Here is a 23,927-nt window from a genome sequence, read left to right on the forward strand (position 1 = left end):
CAGAACCTCCTTGAGGCCTCCCATTCCCAGGCACTGGAAATGTTCACCCTGAAACAGATAAACTCTGTTTCTTAAATAATGTTGAGGGGAGCGGGGCTCCTGAGTGGCTCAGTCATTAAATAATGTTGAGGGGTATTAAAATCTATTCCACCTGAGATTCCATAATTCATTTTATCATGCAGTGATATCACTCATTTAGGTTAATTAATATTCTTTTATAAAGTGTAAAAAATAACCACTTCTTACTCATTAAACCATAATATTTATTAGGTTTTAATTTTTTAAATTTTAATATCCAAATAAAATAGACTGTTCTGAGGAGTTATGATAGATTTTGTTTTCTTTTGTTTTAGAGGATGGAGAGAAAGATTGGAGCATGAAGTAGAGTAACTTTAGAAGCCGAACTGGGAGCCTCTTAGGTCAATCAGAAACCAGCATAAAGTCAACAGACTTTGGGGGGGGTGGCACAGAAGAGGGGTGGGAGATCACCATTCTCAAAAATTACCTACCTTTCTCAGAGGATAGGGACAAGATCCAAAAAGAACTTTCCTCTACCAGTAATTATCCAACCTTTAATGCATGCTGGCTGTGTCATGGAAGTCTCAATGCTATTTCCCTTAGTCAAGAAAGGATAGCTTAGAGAGGTCCCATTAGCTCTCTGCTGGAAACCATATACATTTTTTAAAAAAGATCTTTATCATTCACTTCTTTACTGGAGATACTAAGCAAGATGAAGTATGAGAATTCATCTAATAAATTACATGGTGTATAAGTACCAAATCATTGCTAGCTATTACCTATCTTAATTCATTTTTTTAAGGTGCACTCAATAGGTAAGGAAGTTTTAGAATGGAGAACATCTTCCATCCATTTCCATAAGCTATAAAGAAAACAGCTGTGGGCAGGTCTGGGGTTGCATTTGAGATATTGTTTAAGGAAAAAAAGCAAAGTCCAAATGTCAGAGCTCCAACAAGGTTGCTGCTTTGCAGCACAACATAAGGAAAAACAGAACTAAGAAACATCTATATTCATTATCCCTCTATAACCACCATGCCACATATTCCAAAATGGCTCCACAGAAAATATGCCAAAGAAGACAGCTGAAACATTCATTGGTAAGTTATTGGCTTTGTATAAAATACATTTAAAGGGGGCTACAAATGTAAAGGCAGATGTGTAATATATGGCTGGCACAGTTTTTATTTTCTTATACATCTTGCTACTGTCTGGGGGCAATGCTCTAGCGACTACTGAAATATAATAGCTGCTTTCTCTCTCAGTACACAATTTGACAGCATTTATTCTTTCCTTCAGTGAACATAATTACTTCACATATGGAACCTGTGATAGCCTACAGGCATCTGAGAGAAACCAGAATCATGCAATCTGTCCCCTTTGTGAGCTTAATTTACATTCACAAGTGTCATTTTATTAGGGCTGGCATCATGTAGGATAAAAATTACAGGTCAGCTATGGCATGTCACTGGGAGTGTGCTTAAGTCAATAATGTGGTATTATTACATTTGGGATAATTTTACAAGGGAGATCTCACAGGAGGAATGTGACCCTTATTTCTTAGTTTCTACATTACCTACAAGGCAATTCATTTAGAAATGAATAATTTAGCCTGCTGTAAATATTTGTGCTGAGTGTCCTACACTTCAATATAACTTTGCAGCATCATCTACAATCTTAATGGACATGGAAGATTTACCTCGCTAACTATTTCAAGTGGGCATGTTCAAATTTGTGTAATCAAAATATCATCAGTCAGAAGCCTGTGCCCTTTATTTTGGCCTGCTTGAGAGTAGAAATTAAGAAGATTGTGTTACTGACCCTTTCCATCAGAAGTAAAACAACATTGTTGGTTTAATACATGTTCCTGGGAATGGGAAGTGTAAGGCAAGCTGTAGGCATTACAGCTGGTGATTGTTTCTCTGTTTGATCAGCGAGATAGATGTTCTTGAGGTAATGCTTCCTATTTGGCTCCCTTCTCTGTTGATGAGGTCAGAAATAAATTTTAACATGAGAAATTAGACATGGTCAGTCAAGTCTAAACCATGATTTCTTCATGATGCCATATTCTTTTATGAAATATATGGCCTACTAAATAACAAAACATTAATTCTCAGATGTAAGGATGGTGCAGGCTAAGAGTGAGAACCAAGCCAGAACAAGCCTTCAAGACAGTTGCTGAAAACTCTCAGTTTCATCCTACTAGGGAATGTTCAAGGTATAAGGATCAGTGTAAAACCAAACCTGAGTCTACAGAAAGGCAAAGTTAAGGACTAGAGTTCAGATATTGAACAGAAAACAGAATCACTGAAGGCCAGGCAGGCAAGAGAAAAACATCATCGCAAAGGTCTGGATAAGCAGGGTATAAGAGTCATGCAAATAAGAATAAGTGTCTGGAAATAGGTTTGTTTACCAAAATACTCTTTTTTAAGACTGATTTTAAAAAAAGACTGATTTAGGTGTCACTGAATTTTAAAACTGCCTTACTTTCTTAAATACATTTACTTTAAATGTTTTTAATCAAATTAGTCCATAAATATGATTAGAAAATCCAATGGCAGATAGCTAATTTTGAGAAACTATTATCCCCATATCCCATACCTTCACATCTTTATTTAGAAGCAACTCCTTTTAAAACCTTCAGTTTTAGTTATAGCCATAACCTACATATTACTTAAATGTATGCCCATGCTGATATTTTTTTCCAGCTCTATTGAGGTAGAATTTAAAAAAGTTGTAAAACAGTCAAAGTATACAACATAATCATTTGATATGTGTAAACACTGTAGAGGATTACTCCTTCAAGTTAATTAATACATCCAGGGCTTCACATATTTATCTTTTGTGTTGGACATTTATATGTTTTCTTTGGAAGAGTGTCTATTTAGGTCCTTTGACCATTTTTTAAATGGGTTGTTTTTATGCTATTGAGTTTTAAGAGTTCCTTGATATTAACACCTGATTAGATACGTGGTTTGCAAATAATTTCTCCCATTCCATTGATTGCCCTTTCAGTTTTGTTTTTTTTGGGGGGGGGGGGCTGGTTTTCTTTCCTGTAAAGAAGCTTTTTGGTTTGATGTAGTTCCACTTGTTTATTTTTGCTTTTGTTGCTCTTGCTTTTGGTGTCGAAATCAAAAACATCATTGCCAAGACCATTGTCAAGGAGCTTATCACCTACGTTTTCTTCTAGGACTCTTACGGTTTCAGGTCTTACATCCAAGACTTTAATCCATTTTGAGTTGATTTTTTTTTAAAGATTTTATTTATTCATTTGAGAGAGAAAGACAGAGATAGCGACAGAGAGCAGGAGCAAGGAGGAGAGGGAGAAGCAGGCTCCCCGCTGAGCAGGCAGCCCAATGTGGGACTTGATCCCAGGACTCTGGGATTATAACCTGAGATGAAGGCAGACGCTTAACCAACTGAGCCACCCAGGTGTTCCTTGAGTTGATTTTTTTATGTATGATGTATGATGTAATATAGTGGTCCAGTTTTACTTTTTGGCATACGGCTCTCCAGTTCCCCAGTACCATTTATTGAAGAGACTATCCTTTCCCCATTGTATATTCTTGGCTCCTTAGTGGTAAATTAATTGACGGAATAAGTGTGGGTTTATTTCTGAGCTGTCCTATTCTGTTCCATTGATCTAGGAGTCTGTTTTTATGCCAATAATACCATACTGTTTTGGATACTATATAGTTTGAAATCAGGAAGTGTGATGCCTCCAGTTCTGTTCTTTCTCAAGATTGCTTTAGCTATTCACGGTCTTTTGTGGTTCCATACAAATTTTAGGATTCTTTGATCTATGTGTCTCTTTTTATGCCAATACCATACTGTTTTGATTACTATAGCTTTGTAACATAGTTTGAAATCAGGATGTTAGCTCCGGGCTTATCATATATGGCCTTTATTATGTTCTCTTTCTGATAGTTCATTATTAGTATATAGAAACACTACTGTTTTGTAAATTGATTTTGTATCCTGCAAATTTATTGAATTTATTAGTTCTAAGAGTGTTTTAGTGGAGTCTTTAGGGTTTCCTATGTATTATATTATCTCATCTGCAAATAGTGTTAGTTTACTTCTTCCTTTTTGATTTGGATGCCACTTGGAATTTTCCTTGAATAATTCCTCTAGCTGGGACTTCCAATACTATGTGGAATAAAAGTGGCAAGAATGGGCATTCTTGTCTTCTTCCTGATCTGAGAAAGAAAACTTTCAAGCTTTTTCTCCACTAAGTAGGATGTTAGCTGTGGGCTTGTCATATAAGGCCTTTATTATGTTTACATATGTTCCCTCTATACCCACTTTGTTAAGAATTTTTATCATGAATGGATGTTGACACTCTAAATTTTTAAACCATATTTTTATACAGTTGAGAGGATAGCATGCATATTTTGGTTCTTTTCAATTATGTTTCTGAAAATTCTATACATACGATTATTATAAATATTGTTTACCCATCCTCCGCTTGTGGAACACTTAGTCTGTTTACACTTTTTTTGCTGTTATAAATAATGCTACTATTATTTTCTAAGATTAGAGTCAATAAACAATTTTCAAATGAGTAAGTGTAACTTGAAAGTTTGGATACTATAAGGAAGAAAATAATTTCACAAATGGGAGCATAAAATTACAGCTATCACAACAGAAGAAACATACATGTCCTGTGCCATTGTTAGGGGACAACTTTATTTCTACCTTATCTGCTTGAGAGTTTCATTTGATGCTATTTACTTAGATCCAATCAGGTGAATCTTTGGTTTGTGCCTCATTCAAATTCTTCTTTAGAGGTGGGTAAGGTATGCTTTTCAACAGATCACATTCCACAGGTTAACAGAATAGCCTTGTTGCAATTATTTTTATTAGGAACAATTATAACCTTTCTCTAGTGTTGTACCTTGTGAAGAAGGTAAAACAGGTATTATTGTCATCTGCATATTCCAGAAATGTAGAGAGCTTATGGTTACTTGCCCCCAGGTCATCCAACTATTAAGTGACAGAATATGCAAACTACATAATTAGCCACATGATGCAAATTATACACAAATACACACATGCAAAAACCAACTGACATCCTTAACTGCATTTCTAAATCAAGATTTAATGTTTATATAAATCCAGTTTACACAAAAGTGAACTAACATCCTAATTTATATCTTTAAATCAGGATTTCAAGTTTATTTAAATTTAGTTTATCTGAAAGCTAACGAACATGCTGAACTACATCTTCAAATCAAAATTTTAGATTTATATAGTTTTAGTTACATTTTAGAATTGATGATTCCACTCAGAGGTCTGTAGACAACACCCCCTTTAAAATTCTGAAGGACTTCTATGGTTACCATGATAACCTTTCTTAAATTTAGGAAGAAAAACTTGCTAAGGAAAATTATATATTATGTATGGTAAAAAGTATACAGTATATATTGACTAAGAAAGTCTATGATATATAAAAAGTACAAAATATAATACATTAAATGATACCTACATTTAAAGTTATGCATTATAAAATTGCTAGTCAAAATATATACATACATGATTTTCTAAACCTCAAAAATGAGAATTATGAACATACACTTTTGTGCATGCAGTTTCTTGTTTTCTTTTTATTTCTAAGAACAGATTTGGCTTGTATACTGTTTAAGCTATTCTTTCACCCTGGAACCTTCAGAAAGGCTCTCTTCAACCCCCCTCCCCAATTTGGGTAGATTTTTAAAAACTTTTTAATTTTGAAATAATTATAGATTTACAAGGAATTATAAAGACAGTACAGAGAGATCTTGTATAACAAGTTTCCCCAATAATTACCATTTATTTAACTATGCTATAATGTCCGAACTCAGAAAATGACATTCATACAATGTATGCATATAGTTCCATGCCATTTTATCATATATGTAGATTCAAGCAAACATCACTGCGATCAAGATATAGAACTATCCCATCACTAGCCCTTGCAGTCATATCCACTCCTCCCTTCACCATCCCTAACCTCTGACTGATTTGTTCTCCATCTCTATAATTTTTCATTTTAAGAATGTTATATCAATAATGGAGTCATATTGTGACCTTTTACATGAGCTTTTTTTCACTGAGCATAATGGCCTTGTGACGCATTTGATTTGTATATCATTCTTATCATTAAATAGTATTTTATGGTATGAACACATCACAATTTGTTTAACCATCTGGGTGGATGCTTTTAACTAAGGGTCTGAACTAGACTCAGAAATGGAAGCATGAGGAAGAATCTTTACCTACAAGGCATCCTTCTGGTACTCAGGGGTTTTTCTCATGAAGGAAGTAACTGAAGAGGGGAGAAGGTAAAAGTTAAGTGTGATTAATGCAGTTTTCAAATTGAACTTAACAATGCTATAGAAAAGAGATTTCTGGAAGATGGCTTAGGTCCTGATTTTCTGTTTGAATATTCTGTTCTTAGAAGTCAAATTTTACACAAGTACCAGTGTCCAAAGGACTATAATTAAACCAATCAAGCCAAAGCGCAAAGCAATAACCAACTCACAGATCTAAAACCAAATCTATCTTAAAAATTTTGGTAGCTCATCACTAAATATATAAGTTCTAATACAGCTATCAGAATAATTTATTTTTAATCAGTGACTTTCTAGAGCAATATAATCTTGATCAAAAATGTGAAAGAAAAGTAAAATTAATTACATCTGCACCCCTGGCTTTCCCTGTTATGCTCATTTTCAGTCATATTTCCCTATAGTTTTGTATGAAATTTGGTTTGGCAACTAAAAATCCTAGTCATTGCTCTCCTGATTAAGTAAATCTCATCCTCTGATTTTCATTCTGATTGCTAGCAGGTTTATGGAGTTAATTATCATTTTTATTGCTATTTATGACTTGAAAGACTAGTATGAAAATCTCTAGTGGAACAATTAAGACTTGTTTGTCATGAGAATTGTGGAATATATCTTATTTTCAAAGTGGAGTTTTTCTATTTTTATTAATTATTTTAAAAATAACTTACTTGATGTAAATGTGAAAATGTGTCCATATTATACTACATCAATGATGGGTAGAACTGCATTTTTGTGATTCTAAGTAAGAATTCATATAATAAAGGCTTGCTACTAACATTTAAAGAGCTCTTAGAAATCAATAAAACTCAGGTGCCCCAAAAAACACCTGCTTTACAAATAAAGAAATATAAATGATTAATAAACATTTTAAATGTTCAATCTCAATAGTAATAAAGAAGATAGTCAAAATAACATTAAGATAATATACCACATTTTCAAAGATTTTTTTCTTCTGTTTTTAGTTACAATATCAAGTGTTGGAAAGTATTCAGGGAAATAATCACTCATGCTCAGCTGAAACGTAATTTGGCAATGTGTATCCAAACCCTTAAAATTTAGCAAACCCTTTACCCTGCAATTTTATCATAAGGAAATGATACTGGATATGTTAAACATTTATGTACAATATTATCACTACATTTTTAATATGAAAAATTAAGGAAAACCTATGACTAAGGACTGGAGGTAGGTTAAATAAATTATGGTATACTTATATATAAAAATCCTATGCACTAATTAAAAACTTATGTTCTGAAGAAAACATAATTGATGTGAATACACACACACACATATTTTTAAAGATTTTATTTATTTATTTGACACAGAGAGAGAGACAGCTAGAGAGGGAAAACAAGCGGGGGAGTGGGAGAGGGAGAAGCTGGCTCCTGGCTGAGCAGGGAGCCTGATGCAGGGCTCGATCCCAGGACTCCGGGATCATGACCTGAGCCGAAGGCAGACACCTAACGAACGAGCCACCCAGGTGCCCCTATATATTTTTTTTTAAATAAAAGTAATTTATATAGCAGTTTTAGTTTGGGATGCCTGTAAGTGCATGTGTCTCCACATTTTGTTCATGCTAACTATTGTTTCATGCTGACTATTCACAGAACATAAGAAAAAAAAAAACACCACTGCGAGATAATATGCCAGAATAATAGCAGCTATGGTTATTTCAGGTATTTTTTCTAACTTATTGTACTTATTTTTTTTTAATTTATACAATCATTATGTATTACTATCATAATCAGTATTAGAAAAAAAACAATAAAAGTTATTTTAAGAAGCCAGAGAAAGATATTTCTTAGTGAATTTGACAAGAATGATAACTCTAAGATGAAACTATTATTGCACACACTATGAATCCTTATAAAGAGTGCCACTTAAATTAACTAAAGAAAAATAATACTGTTGATCCTAGAATGGTGACTAGAAACATGACTCATGTATTCATTACGTTAAGCACAAATGTGAAGACTTGCAGCATAGAAGAACTCAGTGGTTCTCAGACTTTTTTTATTTCATTGGGAATGAAAGTCTCTCTCTCCTTATTCTCTGTTCTAACATGTGATTCATCTAGCAGATCCCTCTACAACCACTTATGTCTTTGACTTAATAACTGATAAGCTGACCAACTATAAACTGTCTTGGTAAATCTGTATCTATTGCTTCTGCTTATGGGAATTCCAAATCTCAATTTGCATTCTCTTGTGATTCCAGAATGCATTTGTCCTATGTATTTACCAAAGGGTCTCATAAAATCTTGGAGTAAGAAGGCAAAGTTAGAAGGGGACTCTTCCTATGTAGGGAGGCAGGTTACTTAACAATTTCTGCTCAAATATCCTGCACATTCAAGAAAACAATTCCATTTGTAATAAAACTTCATGCCTACACACACTCTGCATTCCAGTCATATCAAAGTATTCAGGTTCCCAAGCAACTCCATGCACTTCCACCAACACATGTTTTGTTCATGCTTGTTCCTCAGTCTGGTACGTCCTTGCCCTTTGCATCCTTCTGTTAAAATCCAATTCATCCTAAGTGTGTAGGAGCAGTTCTATTATTCTATTATTGCCTTTTCCTTTTTCCATATTGCTTTGTTTCAGGGTGAATTCATGCTCTCTCTTTTGCTTTCTCTGAAGAATAATAGGTCTTTTTCATTTTTTATTTACCTAACATGTAACTAAGGGCCTTTTACTCAGTAGACTCTCAGAAAACATTTGGTGAATTAATATGGCCTAGTAATCTAACCCTACACATGCTTTTGGGTTTAATCATCCTCTCAGATATGAAAAAGTCATTTGGAATGATGATGGACATCTGAATTCTAGAACATTTTAAAATACCTATAATACTGAAGCTACCTTTGAGTCTGTATTCTACCACACACAGAGAGAACCTACTTTTTTCACATAATGATGAATTTAATGACTTCTAAGTAATTTTTCATTCCCATGAAAAATTATCATCTATGAAGTGTTTGAAAGCAAATTTTTGCTATTCTTTTTCTTTTAACCTTGTTTGTATTAATAATTTGCTTAGCAAATGTTTAGCACATTAGAGTAATCATAAATTCCAAAAAGTGAGATTGACTCATTCAACATGTATTTGTTGATCACCTGCTATCTGTGAGATACAAGATGTTAATAGCAGTTAGCTCCATCACCCTGCCCAAACACACACACCCTTATCCTCATGGAGCTTACCTCCTAGTAGGGAGAATCAGACAACAAGAAAAACAAATAAAAAATATACTAGGTATATATTACTGTGATAAATATTACGAAGAAAAGTAAAACAATGAAAGGATATCAGAATTTGGTGGCAAAATAAATCCAAATGACTAGACTTTATGTATGTCTCCTTTTAAATTCTTTGTTTATTCTGTTTCCTGTTCCTTGTGTCATTCTAGAGTCTCTACATTTGTTCAGTTATAAGACAAAACATGATGGAGCCTAAATTGAACTGAAAGCACAGGGTTTTAATGCTGCAATATGGTCAAGACCATATGAAGAGCTTGGAGAAATAACGAGGAACACCTCACATGCTTGTGAAGAGGTAAATTCATGTAGCTTACTGGAGTCAATAAAGTAAAAGTCAGATAATAGTTTTTTATTAGTTTTCTTTTTGACAGAACAACATTAAACACTTTAGGAATAAATATTTGAGTCCAATAATATAGGACCTATATTACAAAGCTATTGGGATTAAATATCATTGAAACACATTAATTTTGCATGGACGATTTTTCCACGATGACCATCCCAGGATTGCTTCTTTCCCTTTAAACCCTGAACCTATCCCTGTCAATGACTAATACTACAAAATAGGTGTGCGGAAGTGGAAGCATGCTGACTTTTGGAGGGAACCTGCCACTTATCCCTGAAAAAGATGACCCAGGCCTTTGATTGGGCATTTCTGAGAGGAGACAGGTAAAAGGGAGAGAGAAAGCAGGAAAAAAGGCAGAGGAGAGGGGAAAGAGAAGAACAGAAAAAGAGGGAGGGATAAAGAAGGAAAGAAAACATCAGAAGTAGAAAGAGAAAGAAGGATAATAATAGAATTGTGGCAAAATCTAAAAGAGATAACATACCAGGATGTAATATTATCAAGTGCTCAATAATTAACTTTTGACTTTCTGCTTGTTTCCAAGAAAATTCTAATTTTTTTATTTACAAAGTTTCTGGTCAATGACAATGCCCTGGGTTTAAGTCTATCGTTGACTTCTGTAAGCTATGTTCCCCTTTGGCATTAGCTGTTACAGAAATTGTATCTAGATATTGGTTTGTTTCCAGAATTATTTCTTTACTTACTCTAGTATCTATTGCCTAATACTGTTTTAGTTCTCGCTTACCCTTTCTTTATATTAAATATATATGTGGCATCCACTGAAAATTTTCACTGCTAAAGGTCTTTATATTTTATTTTTTATTTTTTTAAGGTCTTGATATTTTAAAGCTTATACAGCTCTCTCCTGAATTAGTTTTAAAACATTTACACCATTGTTTCTCCACACTACTCAACAGAGCCATAATATTCACATTTCATTGATGTAGGGATGATTATATGTGTGGTGCAACCCTTGTTTCTCAGTTGCTGTTGAGATCCAATGGGCTGACTGATAATAAATGGGTCATTTTGACATAAGTAGCCCATATTTGGCTTGTATGATCCAGTTCCCACTTGCTATTAGAGTCCTGAAGCATTGTAAATATTGTCCTCACCATTTCAGAACTTCTGGAACTCCCGAAGGGCTTCTAGCACATGCTTCGTAATAACATTCGTCAAGCATAGTATGGCTTCTGACAGGCACTGCTGCCATTCCCTGAGTCCCATGTGCATGATCTACTAGGTCTGCACAAGAGGGCTGCCTATGCCACACTCTCCAGCTTCAACCTCTGGTATTGTTGCCGCCTCTTTTGCTGGGGCTGCTCAAGTACTGCAGTGTTTACGAAGCTGAAGTGCCAGTGAATTCTGTGGCAAAACAGAGCCAAATGCTTCCTTCCTTCGTCCTACTCTATGTCTCCTCTTCTCCCCTTCCATCCCCTCCACTCTCTTTCCTTTAATGCAGTACCTTGCAACAGACACCCAAGAGGTGCTACTTGTTCCTTAATTATGGCAGTTTCTAGTGAACACAGATCTTTCAGTTTTTATTCACAACCCTCCTCCTCCCTAGATTCCAGATATGAAACTAAAGGAATGACAGACTCTTCTACGGTTAGAATCCCTCCACCAATGGATATGGCGGTAAGGACAAATCTATGTTGCCTGACTCCCACTCTTTCCTTAAGGAGAGGCTGGTTCTACCAGTCTCTGCAGCCCCTTAAATCAATAGACCCCTGCTTTGTCTAACTCAGACAGGTCAGGAGACATGCCCACAAGGATCTTGCTCCCAGCAGTAGACACTGTTGAGGCATAAACTAGGAGCACCATCCCACAAGATAGTTGAGGTGTTTGTCTTCCCATTTCCTGTCTTTTGGCCACTTCACTATTTTAGGTTTTGACCACCTCACAATTTTACATTTTCTACTTCTTGCTAATCATATAGATAATTTTCCAGTGCAGTAATTTCACCATTTATTTAATTCCAAGAGATATTATACTGAGAAAGAGAAAACGATTTTTTGAGAAATATCTTACAGACATCAATAACCCATGCTACTCATATCTTCCATTTTAAAAGCTAATGGATAACTGACTCACTTGGCAATTAAATCTGAATTATACTACTTGTTTGCTATCTAACAATACTTCATTTTGACTAGTTAATATGTTTCCAAAATGGAACTGCATCCTATTACACATAATTGGCTTTATTATTTTCATACTTAAAACTAAATCATGACAAAGCAGACTTCAGCTAAAAAACGTATTCATTTGCCAGTCATTTGCCACCCATTTCACAGGGTGCCTGGAACATGTGCTAAACATGTTGGATTACTGAGTAAATGAATGCCTCAACCAATCATTCAATCAAGTTTTCCTAGGATACACTATAATCTTGTTAATTCAGTCTTCACCCATCCCCATGATTTATTCAGATTTCTGTTAATGTAAATAAATTCTACAAAAGGATTTCCCTAGCATCTACTCTTATTTACACATAATATGTAGGGACCAGCCTCAATTCTTGGGTGCTCCATTCTGTATGCTAGGAGTTGTTTATAAGGAAGAGTTAGTTCACTGATTTCTTTCCATGATATTCTACCACACCTTCTCCTTTGCTCCCATTTGCTCTCTTTCCCTTCACTATCATTGGTCTGGCTCTCCACTTCCTCCTCTGTTTTACATGTCCAGTTCTCATGACCATTTACTACTCTGGGCCTTAACCTCAAACTCTATTCTTTTGAATTCCTAGCACAAATTCTCTCCTTCTGATGGGCTATTTCCTCAGACATATCTATACAAATCAGGTAAGTCTGAGATTCCCTCTCCCTATCAGTTGCCCCCACCAGGCCAGCATAGTCCCAGAGGCAGACAGATGGATGCTATGCAGGTCTGTCTCTCAACAGGAGATCTAAGAATCTGCTGATTCTGAATTACCTGCAATGATTTAAAAGTGAAAATTCTCATCCTCCTGTTCCCAAGAAACATGTAACTGGTAAAATTGAAGATTACATCTAAACACATGAGAACATACCCTTGTTTTTTCTTTCTTTAAATTATCTTATCCTGATTGATGTGAATATAATAATACCCCCAACTTTCTTTAGATCAAGTACTACTAGGGTTAATTTCAATTTAATAATTTCAACTTGTGTGTAAGAAAGCACTCAAGCTGGAATAACTGGCTTACACTGTAAAGCCCATCTGCACATTTGTGAATTCGTCTGAACAAAACGTGAGAATTCTCTGTATGTGTATCCTTGGGCGTAGTTATGTATATAAACCATTCTTAAGCTGTCAAAGGGCTTTGTGGATCAGAATTTTGTTAGGTTTATAAAAACTTCCCCCCTAAATAACTTGAGGCAGCTTTTTGCTAACATATTTTGAGATTCACAGATTTAAGTTCTGATGTCACTGTATGTCTTGAACTAAGTTTTCCTGGATTTCCCTAAGAGTGGCATTTTCCAGCCCAAAGCCCCATAGCATTCTGTTTATCGCTTAGGGTACTTATCACGTATCTTGAATTACATTTGTTTTCATTATTTTATCTTGATGGCATTTCAAGGCAAACCACTACCACCTGTCAGCAAAATGTGAGGGTAATGAAGCTGAAAATCAGGGGAGGGTCAGGAATTGGATACTGAAGAATTATTATCAAAATGCAAAACTCATTCATGTTCCTTTCATGGAAGCAGAGTTGAAGATGTGGCTAATTGAACAAGACACATTAAATCTATATAAGGCCTGTGCAAGAATCAAAGTCCATGGGGAAACATGAGGTCACAGTAGGAGGAAGCTAATAAAAAGGCACATGTGGAAAGTAATGGTGGTATTCACTTGTTCTATTCAGATTTATTGTCATAGATAGACTCTCATTACCATTTTGAGTTTTCTTTCTAAGGTCCAGGGCCTCTCATATTTTACTCAGTCTTAATGAAGTGGTCTGCTTCATATAACAAGTAAAGAATCCTTTTCCTGTACTCCTATAACTCCACTGGTTATTCCTATTTTTTTTTTATCTCCATAGAATTTAACACTTGCACATATAAAGTGATACATGTGAATGAACGAATTATACATACATTTTTTGCTTTTAAGGGTTAACTAAAATTTTTGACAGACACTGGTATTTGGTTGTGCATACTTGTATAATTTTCTGTGGTTGAAGTAGCAAGTTATACTTTCTATTGCCTCATTAGTCTTTACCTATTAGCCAGTAAGTTTTCCTTAATGGGGTATTTAGGATCATTTTAGTGACGGTCATTTATAATAAAAAGAGACTATAGTAAACTCTTGCACTGAGCTTTATTGTATTACTTAATTCTCACTCCTCATCTGCAAGTGTTTATTTTCTTTTATTAACTATATCAGAAGAGGCTAATTTGTATAGCGTTTACATGCTATTTTCCCCAGTGAGGTGTATCTGCTGTCATGCTTCTATGGCTCTATTATACCAGAAAATGATACTGCATTGCTTTCAATTGCTTTAATATAAAAATCAATAAAAAGAATTATATGGGGGGGGAATCCCCTTACAACTGAGAATATGTAATAAACAGGAATGAAGAAAAATCTTGTACATATTTGGTCAAACTTCTTTCTTCTTTTTTTACCTTTCTTCTTAAAAAAAAAAAGTCACCTCCTTTATGTCTCAGAGGCAGAGCTGTGTTAGTGGTGTACCACTGGCTGAGTCATCTGTGGCTGTCACTGTGCACTAGTTAATTCTGCACAGTGCAGGGTAGGGAAAGGACCCATCAGAGAGAGTCTACAGCATAATTAAGAAATACTCTTCTCATTCCACTGCTCTCCATTATCTCTTCTTCTCACCTTGCGCTGTGTTTTTCTTCTTTATGAAATGGTAGTAGTTTTTCAGTCTCGGTGAGAAAATAACAATTCAGCTAACCCCAAATGATTTGTGCACCAAGTTCCATGTATGTGGCCCAAGAGAGATATTTTGCCTAGTCATTTTCAGGCCAAATTTGAGGCAGATAAAAGCAAAACTAGAATAATGTTTGAGGTCAAGAATTGTTAGCTGAATTCATTAAAGAAATTGGATACTGTTTGATTAATTAGAGGTTTTTTATTCCAAGATGGCTTTTTTTTCCCCTCACTTTCTTCAGAGATTTTTATCTTCATAAACCAAGCATTTTGTTTAAAATAATCTCTATACCCAACGTGGGGCTGGAACTCATGAGCCTGAGATCAAGAGTCACATGCTCTACTGACTGAGCCAGCAGCAGCCCCTAAACTAAGCATTTTTGGTAAGGCATTATTGTTAGAGCTTTTTTTTGGGGGGGTGGGTAATGCCCACACCAAGCCATGATTTGAAGTGAATTGAGACCTCACTTAAATCCCACTTCGTTTCAAGGTCTCCAAGCTGGCAGTCAGTCAGATTATCAACATATGACAAATATTTACTTCCTTGTGTGTGTCTGTGTATATAGCAAAGTTACAGGTACATAGTATGGTAGGTTTGAATATCTGCTTCAGGGATATGGCTTCATGTTGTAGCTATTTTATAATGGAATCCCCAAGCATACACACACCACCAAAATACTTTTCTGTCTGTCTTCTCATTTCAGTATTGAAAATGAATCCTACAATATACTCCCAAAAGTATTATATCATATGTTTTTTTGGTACATCTATATATGGATGTATAATCACCCAAGATTTTTAAGATTGATATACTTGACTAGTAAAGCATAGATTATTAAGTAAAATAATATATATGAAAAAGCATTATAAACTATAATTATACAAAATATAAGGTGTTACTAAATTTAAGTTTGCAATGGGACATACACTTGCGGTGTTTGTTTCCCCTAACTTCTGGACTCTTTTTGTTCTTCATAGACCATAATGGAGTCATTTTAGAAGACAGATTTGAGAGAAAGCAGCAAAAAGATTTTGTCATACTCTAAATCAGGAGAAAAGTCATGTTTATCTAAAGAAAAAAAAACAGATCAGGATGGCTCAAAAAAAAAAAAAAGGTGGGGGAGGGAGCTTTTGCTAAGGCCACTTGGGAGCCATTCATGTGGGTGGTGGTCATTTACTTTTCAATAAAACATGATTACTTTCCATAGCAACCAGATAGTGGATGGTACATGTGCTGCCTCTAAGATCAGTACTTTAATAAAGAAATACTTGCAGTGAAGAATGAACAAACACATAGGCACATTTTTATAATCTCATAATAGAAAACAATATCTTTTGCAAAAGCATTTATATTTTCCCAATTTTTAATACCCAGCTACTGTGTGATAATCAATACAATACGCTATAAGCCATTTGTCTTTCTTTGTGACTAGCTTGCCTTTGAAAATGATGATTTTTATTTGTGTGCTTGTTTGAACAGGATGAATGTTGCGTTTCAGAAGGCACCAAGTCGCAATGGGAAGGTAGCCTTTCTTCTTCTAGAGAAGAGAGTAAAAAATGACTGAAGTTCCTGCAAGGGGATACAATGGTTCTTGTGATTGTCTAAGGTCTGTCCAGGGATATGGCTCACATATTGTCTCCTAATTTCCTTCAAGTTTCACAGAGGAAGGAGGAGCCTGAGAGGTTTTAATGAACATAGGGGGTAGGTTGCAGTGGTGTGCTGAGGAAGCTGCTTTTGGCTACAAATTAGATCCTTGTGCTTTTTTCAAAGTCATTTTTGTACTTTAGCTGCATGTTTACAGTTTACAACACCATAAGCTTTGCATCTGAAAGAGTCTTGAATTATCTTGTTATGATACTACTCCCTGTAAGTTGTTTCAAATTTTTACAATAATGTTTATTTTGCATGTGTGGGATTATTCATGTATAATTACTATAAGCAGGTATTTTCCATATGTTATAAAAGTTAAATTTTTCCTTGGAAATCATAGCCAAGGAACACTTTTTTTTTTTTCCAATGAAAGTAATTTAAATTGAAGTAAGACCCTCTAATACCACCATCTGTACAAGCAAACTACTTTCAGAGTAATTAAATATGCATATCTGATCCACATACTGTACAGATGAATGAAGTTTTATTGAAGCAATATGCTATATAAATCCCCTAGGTATTAAAGATGAAGAACCAATGGCATTTTATATTCATGCAGATACAAATAAGCACAGAGAAGATATTTTAGCAGTTTCATCTTTTCTAGAAATACATTTTACCAACTTTTCCTAGTTAATATTTTTACCAAATAGTGTGATCAACATTTTTATTGGTCTAATGTTCTGCATTGATTTCAAGCTTCACCAGCTATTTTCATGTTGTATGTATGTCTGGATTTATGATAGGTGCCCACTCACTTATCATTTGCAGGTTCTCAGGGAGCTGAGCAATACAGTGAAACTGAAATCATTATGTCGTCTGAATTCATTACAGTTGTACTTGCCCCTCCATGAAATAGTACTGCACAGCCAATAGGAATTCATGGCCCCAGCCCTTTATCACATCATCATAGTTTATAGTCCATAACAAATACAAATACAGAAAGAAACCACAACAATATGATACATCTGACCTGCCAGCCTACCTTCCAGGGCTTTGTGTGATGAACTTTCATTTTTACTGCATGGAGCAGAAGCAAAGGGAACACACTCTGTTGTTACCCCCTTGTAAGGCTGGACCTTGGCTTCTTAGGTCACATCTTTGACAATGTCATCACCACCAACCTCAGTTGGGAAATGCAGTCATTTAGGTAAGATCTTCCAGTAACAAGTTTTGATGAGGGTTTATGGATGGCAGTTTAAAAGTGGCTTCCCAATGCAGTGAAATACCCCAGTTACTTTTATAAAGCATTACCATCTCCCTTACTGGAGCTGACAAGTAAACTGGACCCTAGAAATGGTCTGGATAAATTAAGGGATACTAAAGGAAGACTCTATCAGGGACATTTTCATCCCAGATCCTTAGGAATGGAATGTCTTTTTTTCAGATTGTTCTTAATCCTTGGGAATTTGGTAATCAATTTTAATTTCCTTCACATCAATAATTCCCATTAAAGTCAAATTATACATTTACTGGAAAGTGGTGGAACTTTTTTTTCTCTTTAGCATCCTCTTATCTTTGTAACCATATTCAAAGTGGATAAAATTTGCAAGCAATATGGAATATTTATTTTATAATTTATACTTAGCTGTCCTTCAACAAACAGACCAAGTAACTAAATGAATAATTTCTTAAGCAAAGGAAATTCCAAAGAGCCTTTAGAACAGAAGAACCATGGGATGCTCTACATATCTGTACATATCTCATCATGTAATTTTTTTGCTTTGGGGCATTTGACTTTTCGGGCATTTGACTATAAACAAACATTTGTTTGTTTATAATAAAAGGACACAAAGTATAATACCTTAAGCATCAGATTAAGGTTCCATATAATATCATTCAAAATGCATTTTAAAATATGGTATTAGAAACATGGATCCGTCGTCTAAATATTTTCTCTTTGCCAATGAATTGAAATTGTTATCCGAAACTGACTACAGATTCCAAAGTCAAATGGTAATAGCAAAACAGAGTCCAACATACCTTAGAAAATTTTAATCATGGAATCTTACAAAACTTTATATCCTATGGTTTGTCTATTCTCATCCACTCTGGATAAACATGTTTTTCTCTCAAGTTGCATTTAAGGCTCAAGGAACTGTTCACAGAGGAGAGGTCTGGTTTTTATTGGGGACTACTGATGAAGTTCCAGAGTCTCCTAGTCTGAAATCTGTCACATCAGCTACACAATGGTCATTGCAGAGATTCCATAAAATCTAGAAGACTCAATAAGAAAGAATAACTGGATAATCTGTACACCATCATGCCTTACTTGAAAAAAGTTAGGTTAGATGGGATAGAAAGAGTTAACTCTGATTTTCCAATTTTCTTCATTTTCTGCAATGATTATATATTACCTTTCTTAGATAAAATAATGCATATTTTTAAAAATAGTTGACCTTGGCTTTAGGCTGACTCTGTGTTATAATTTTAGAACTCTATGGCACACCATAATAAAAACAACTAAGTATTCCTGATCCTCCTACAAATATAGTATAATCACTGTAACCATTATCTTATTATATAGTGAGAGGGGTCTCACACAGATTTGGTTTTTTTGAGCTGTCTAGTGGGACAGGACTGGGAGGATTCATAAGGACTGGTAAGAGTATGGGAATGGAGTACCCTTCAGAAGAAATTAAAAGCCAAACTATCACAGAAGGCTCAGGCTAGTTGAAATAAGCAGCAGATAAGCAGCTCTCTCAGAAATGTTTGCTTTCTCAAGGCATTTCAACCAAATATGAAAGCAGCTAATACTACCTTTAGTCTAAATGTAGAGGACCAAGCAAATGAACATATCTCTACTTGGCACATTTTCTTCCATCAAATTTCCAAATACCTCTCAGTGAAAATCTGAGTAGTAGAAACTTCACCTGAAAACTTTGTCCCTTTAGAAATTATGGATATCAAATACATGGTTTTTGAATGCCCTTTGAAGTAATCTTCAAATTCTTTATGCTACTCTAAATTAAGGATTCTCCATCACAATACACTATTATATATACACATAAATAAACCTATACCGCTTCTGAGCACTCCTCTCACTGCTACCATTATCCAAACTCACAGACCAAGCCAAAAACCCATTAGTAATCAACATTAGGAAACTAAAAAATTACTATGGGGTCAAAAGAAATTTGTAATTCAATATGGAAAATTATTTCAGATGTCTGACCTGCTTGCTTCTCCCTGTATTTTCTATTAGTTTTTTTGTTTGTTTGTTTTGCCTGTTTTTGTTACTATTTTTGTGTGCGGAGTTTTTGTTTCATCTTACTATTATTATCAATTATCATTATAATTATGCTTTTGCTGAGATCTTGCTGGACCATGGCTTTTGTTACTAAAGGAATCTGAGAGATAAAGTCAAATGAGCCCTCTTCCTGACAATTGACTTATGCTGTATGCTGTCAAGTCCAAAAACCATCCAACAGCATTTGCTCCCATCCTCCAACACAAATAAGGTTTCACCTCATTTTTGAACACAATCTAACTTGGATATTTTCAATTTTGTTCTACTCCAGGAAATGGGCAGCTACTTGAAATTTTTAGGTACGCTTTAGTTTTCCACCTTAGAGGAAGATGGCATGGTGTGAGAGATATTGTAACTATGCATGATTGAAAGCTTTCTCTTGTCCTCAATGGGTATATTTATACTTGTTCATGACCTTGGAAAGCAAAACTATGTATACTTTCTAAAATTATTTCAGGACCTAAATAAAGTAGATTTCAAGAACAATACTTTTTAAATGGTAAGGAGAATAACAGAATAATCCTATGTTTATAATTCTCCCTCAGCTGTTTTACAGATAGAATTTTAAAATAGATTTTTGTCTATGAAAGATAGTATTCATTTAAATTGTACTAGCATGACATGATGCCAAAAGGTATTGTCATCTATTTAAAATAGTTTTTAGTCTCTTGAGATATTTATTTGAAATAGTTAAACTAAACTAGAGTTTCTATTGGGGAACAATTGAAACTCCAGAATTATTTTTTTATTCAACATTCTGCAAGGCAAAAGAAAACTTACACATTTGGGGGGATAGCCTAGGGAGCATCTTCTCAGACACCGAGGTACCATTTGGTACTTAAATTCTAATATCAAATATGGTGTTGAAACTGCATTTGCTTTTAGATCTCTAGCAGAATATAATAAAGGCCAGATGTAAAATAATATCTCTCACTTAATTCTCAATTTTCTTGTTCTGGAAGTAAGAATTAGAGTAAAAACTATTTATATGACAATTTGTAGACATTCAATTAAAAGGCAAGTTTGGGAATTAGCTAATATATACCCAAAATAGATATTATTTAGCCTCCCTAGACAAGAGCCTTGGTAGCCCTACCCACAATTCCACAACAGAAGAAAAATCTAACAAAAACACATTCGGAATTTTAGCTAAAACTAACTTCTTTTTTTGCACACAAATGTTTATAGCAGTTTACTTGTAATAGTCAAAAATGCAAATGTCCATCAATTAGTGAACAGTGGATGCATAGTATATCCATAAAATGAAATATACTCATCAACAAAAAGAAATGAACGACTGATACACACAAAAACATAGATGACTCTCCAAATTCTGCCAAGTAAAAGAAGCCAGATAAAAGAGTATATGCTATATGAACCATTTGTGTAAACTGTAAAAAAAGTAAGCTGATCTACATTGATAGAAAAGACATCATCAGTTTCCTGGGGACAGTCAGGGGGTGGGAGGGAGGAATTGAGAAGTGGCACAAGAAAACTTTTGAAATGATGGATATGTTTGCTGTCCTGGTTACGATAATGGTTTTATTGGTTAAACATATGTGAAAGCTTATCAAATCACATGCCTTAAATGTGGCATATTATTTGTTAATTAAACCTTAATAAAGCAGTTAAAGAAAAAGAATTCACTGATAAAACAAACTTGGCTGTGGGACTGAGCCCTGTGTGGGGCTCCACACCAGGCATGGAGCCTGCTTGGGATTCTCTCTCTTCTCCCTTTGACCCTTCCCCCACTCACTCACTCTCTCTCTAAAATAAATAAATAAATAAAAATCTTTAAAAAGGGGGGAGCTAAGATAGCAGGATTAGCTTTCCCCTTCTGCCTTCTTCCTTAAAACTAACCTCTTTTATTAAGAGTTATCAAATCCAAACTATGGCTGAGATGAGGAACCTGATCTAAATGGTAATGAGAGCAATATCAATAAAAACAACAAAAATTAATTTAAAACTATACAAGGTGGTCTTCCATTTCTGGCATGAAAGAGGAAGTGGGTACAAACTTACCCTCTCATTATAAACAACTAAAAAACTGAACAAAATATATAAAACAACAGTTTTTAGAAACTGAACACTGAACATCACAGGACTATGATTCCTCCAAAGAAAGAAAAAATAAATAAAAGGAGCTTTATAATCACACCAGGTTTCTGCTTGGAGACAGTTTCCAGACCATGGTGCAAGGAGGGAGAACCCAAACAAACAACAGAAAAGTGAGTTTCACAAAATAGCAAATAGAAACTTTTCAAATGAAGCTCAAAAGAAAAAAATATCTGAACAAGAACAACAAAAAACCCAGAACCTCAGTAACCTATGGAACAACATCAAGTGCTCTAACATATATATAACTGAAGTTGCCAAAGGAAAGGAAAATGTGAGGACAGAAAGAATACTTGAAGGAGTAGTGATTAAATTTTTTTCAACTTTAGTGACAAGATAAACTTAAAGATCCAAGAAACATTTAAGGTCTAAGAAGGATAAACAAAAACAAAAACACACTGAGGCACACATAATCAAATTCCTGAAAACCACTGATAAGGAGAAACTATTTAAAAAGGCCAACAAAAAAGGTACATTATATACAGAAGAAAAAATAAGAATGACAACAGATTTCTTATCAGAATCTCAGCAATCCAGGAGACAGTGGAATGAAATCTTTAAATTGCTAAAGAAAAATAAATAAATAACCTGTGAATATAATATTGAACAACAACTTTTAAATATCTGAAAAATGAAGATGAAATAAAGAACTTTTCAGACCAACAAAAACAGAGAATTTTTATTGTCAGCAGGTCTTCACTTCAAGAAATGCTATAGGAGGTTCTTGAAACAGAAAATATTAACAGATGAAAACTTGAAGCTATACGGGGAATAAAGAGAGACAGAAACATGTGAGTAAGTGTAAAAGAGTTTTATTTCCCCATTTAAAAAAATTTCTTCAAAGCATAATTGACTAATTAAATCAGAAATTATAATCAATGTTTGTGTGGAATGTGTAATTATTTTATATATAAAATAAATGATATCAATAGGCATAAAGGATATGAGGGGGAAATGAAAGTAAACTGTTGTAAGGTTTCTACATTCCACATAATGAAGTAACTATTGAAGGTAAACTGTAACAAATTAAACACTCAACTTTTAAATCCTAGAAGTACCACTAAAAGTATAAAACAAAGAGGTACAGGTGACAACCCAACAGTGGAAATAAAAGAGATTCATAAAAATACTTAAATTAAAACAAAAGGCAGAAAAAGACCAAAAAAAAAAAAAGACAGAAAAATAAAAAATATGTAAGTGGAACAAATAGAAAAAAATAAGTTTGCAGATTTAAGCCTAACCACACCAATCATACTTCCACTAAATGTTAAAGGAAAAAACATTGTAATTAAAAGGAAGAGATTATTAGACAGACTAAGAAGAAAGCAAGACCCACCTATATGCTGTCTGTAATAGAACCTGACTTTAAGTACAGATATAAGTAGATACAGACATAAACATAGATGTAAAAAGATATACCAGGAAACACTAATCATAAGAAACCTAGAGTGGTTAAATTAATATCAATGTGGACTTCAGAATAAGAAATGTTATCAGGGATAGAGACATTTCATAATGATAAAGAAGACATAGCAATTCTAAGTATGCATATATTCAGATACAAAGCTTCAAATGCCTGTAAGAAAGCCTGACAAAACTTAAGGAAGAAATAAATAAATCCACAATTGTAATTGACCATTTCAACATTCTCACTCAGTAATTAATAAAACAGACAGAAAATCAATAGAAACATATACATGATTTTAAAACATTATCAACCGACTTATCTAACATTCACAGAACACTACGCCAATAGCTGGTAAGTGAAGATTCAAGTGCACATGGGATAGCCCAAAGATAGCATGAATGCTGGGCCATAAAACAAGTCTTAATTATTAAAGGAGTAAAATAATACAGATTATATTCTCTTATCATGATAGAATTAATTTAGAGATTAATAACAGAACGTTATTTGTAAAATCCCCAAATATTTGGAGGTTAAATACCACAGGTGAATATTGTACTGGAAATCCTAGTTAATGCAACAAAATAAGAAAAATAAATACTGCATATACATTAGAATGGAAGAGACCAAATTGCCATTATTTATAAATAATATGGTTGCATACACAGATAATTCTGGATAAAT

Source organism: Neomonachus schauinslandi, chromosome 4 (genome assembly GCF_002201575.2).
Source record: "Neomonachus schauinslandi chromosome 4, ASM220157v2, whole genome shotgun sequence".
In the NCBI taxonomy this organism is placed as follows: domain Eukaryota; kingdom Metazoa; phylum Chordata; class Mammalia; order Carnivora; family Phocidae; genus Neomonachus; species Neomonachus schauinslandi.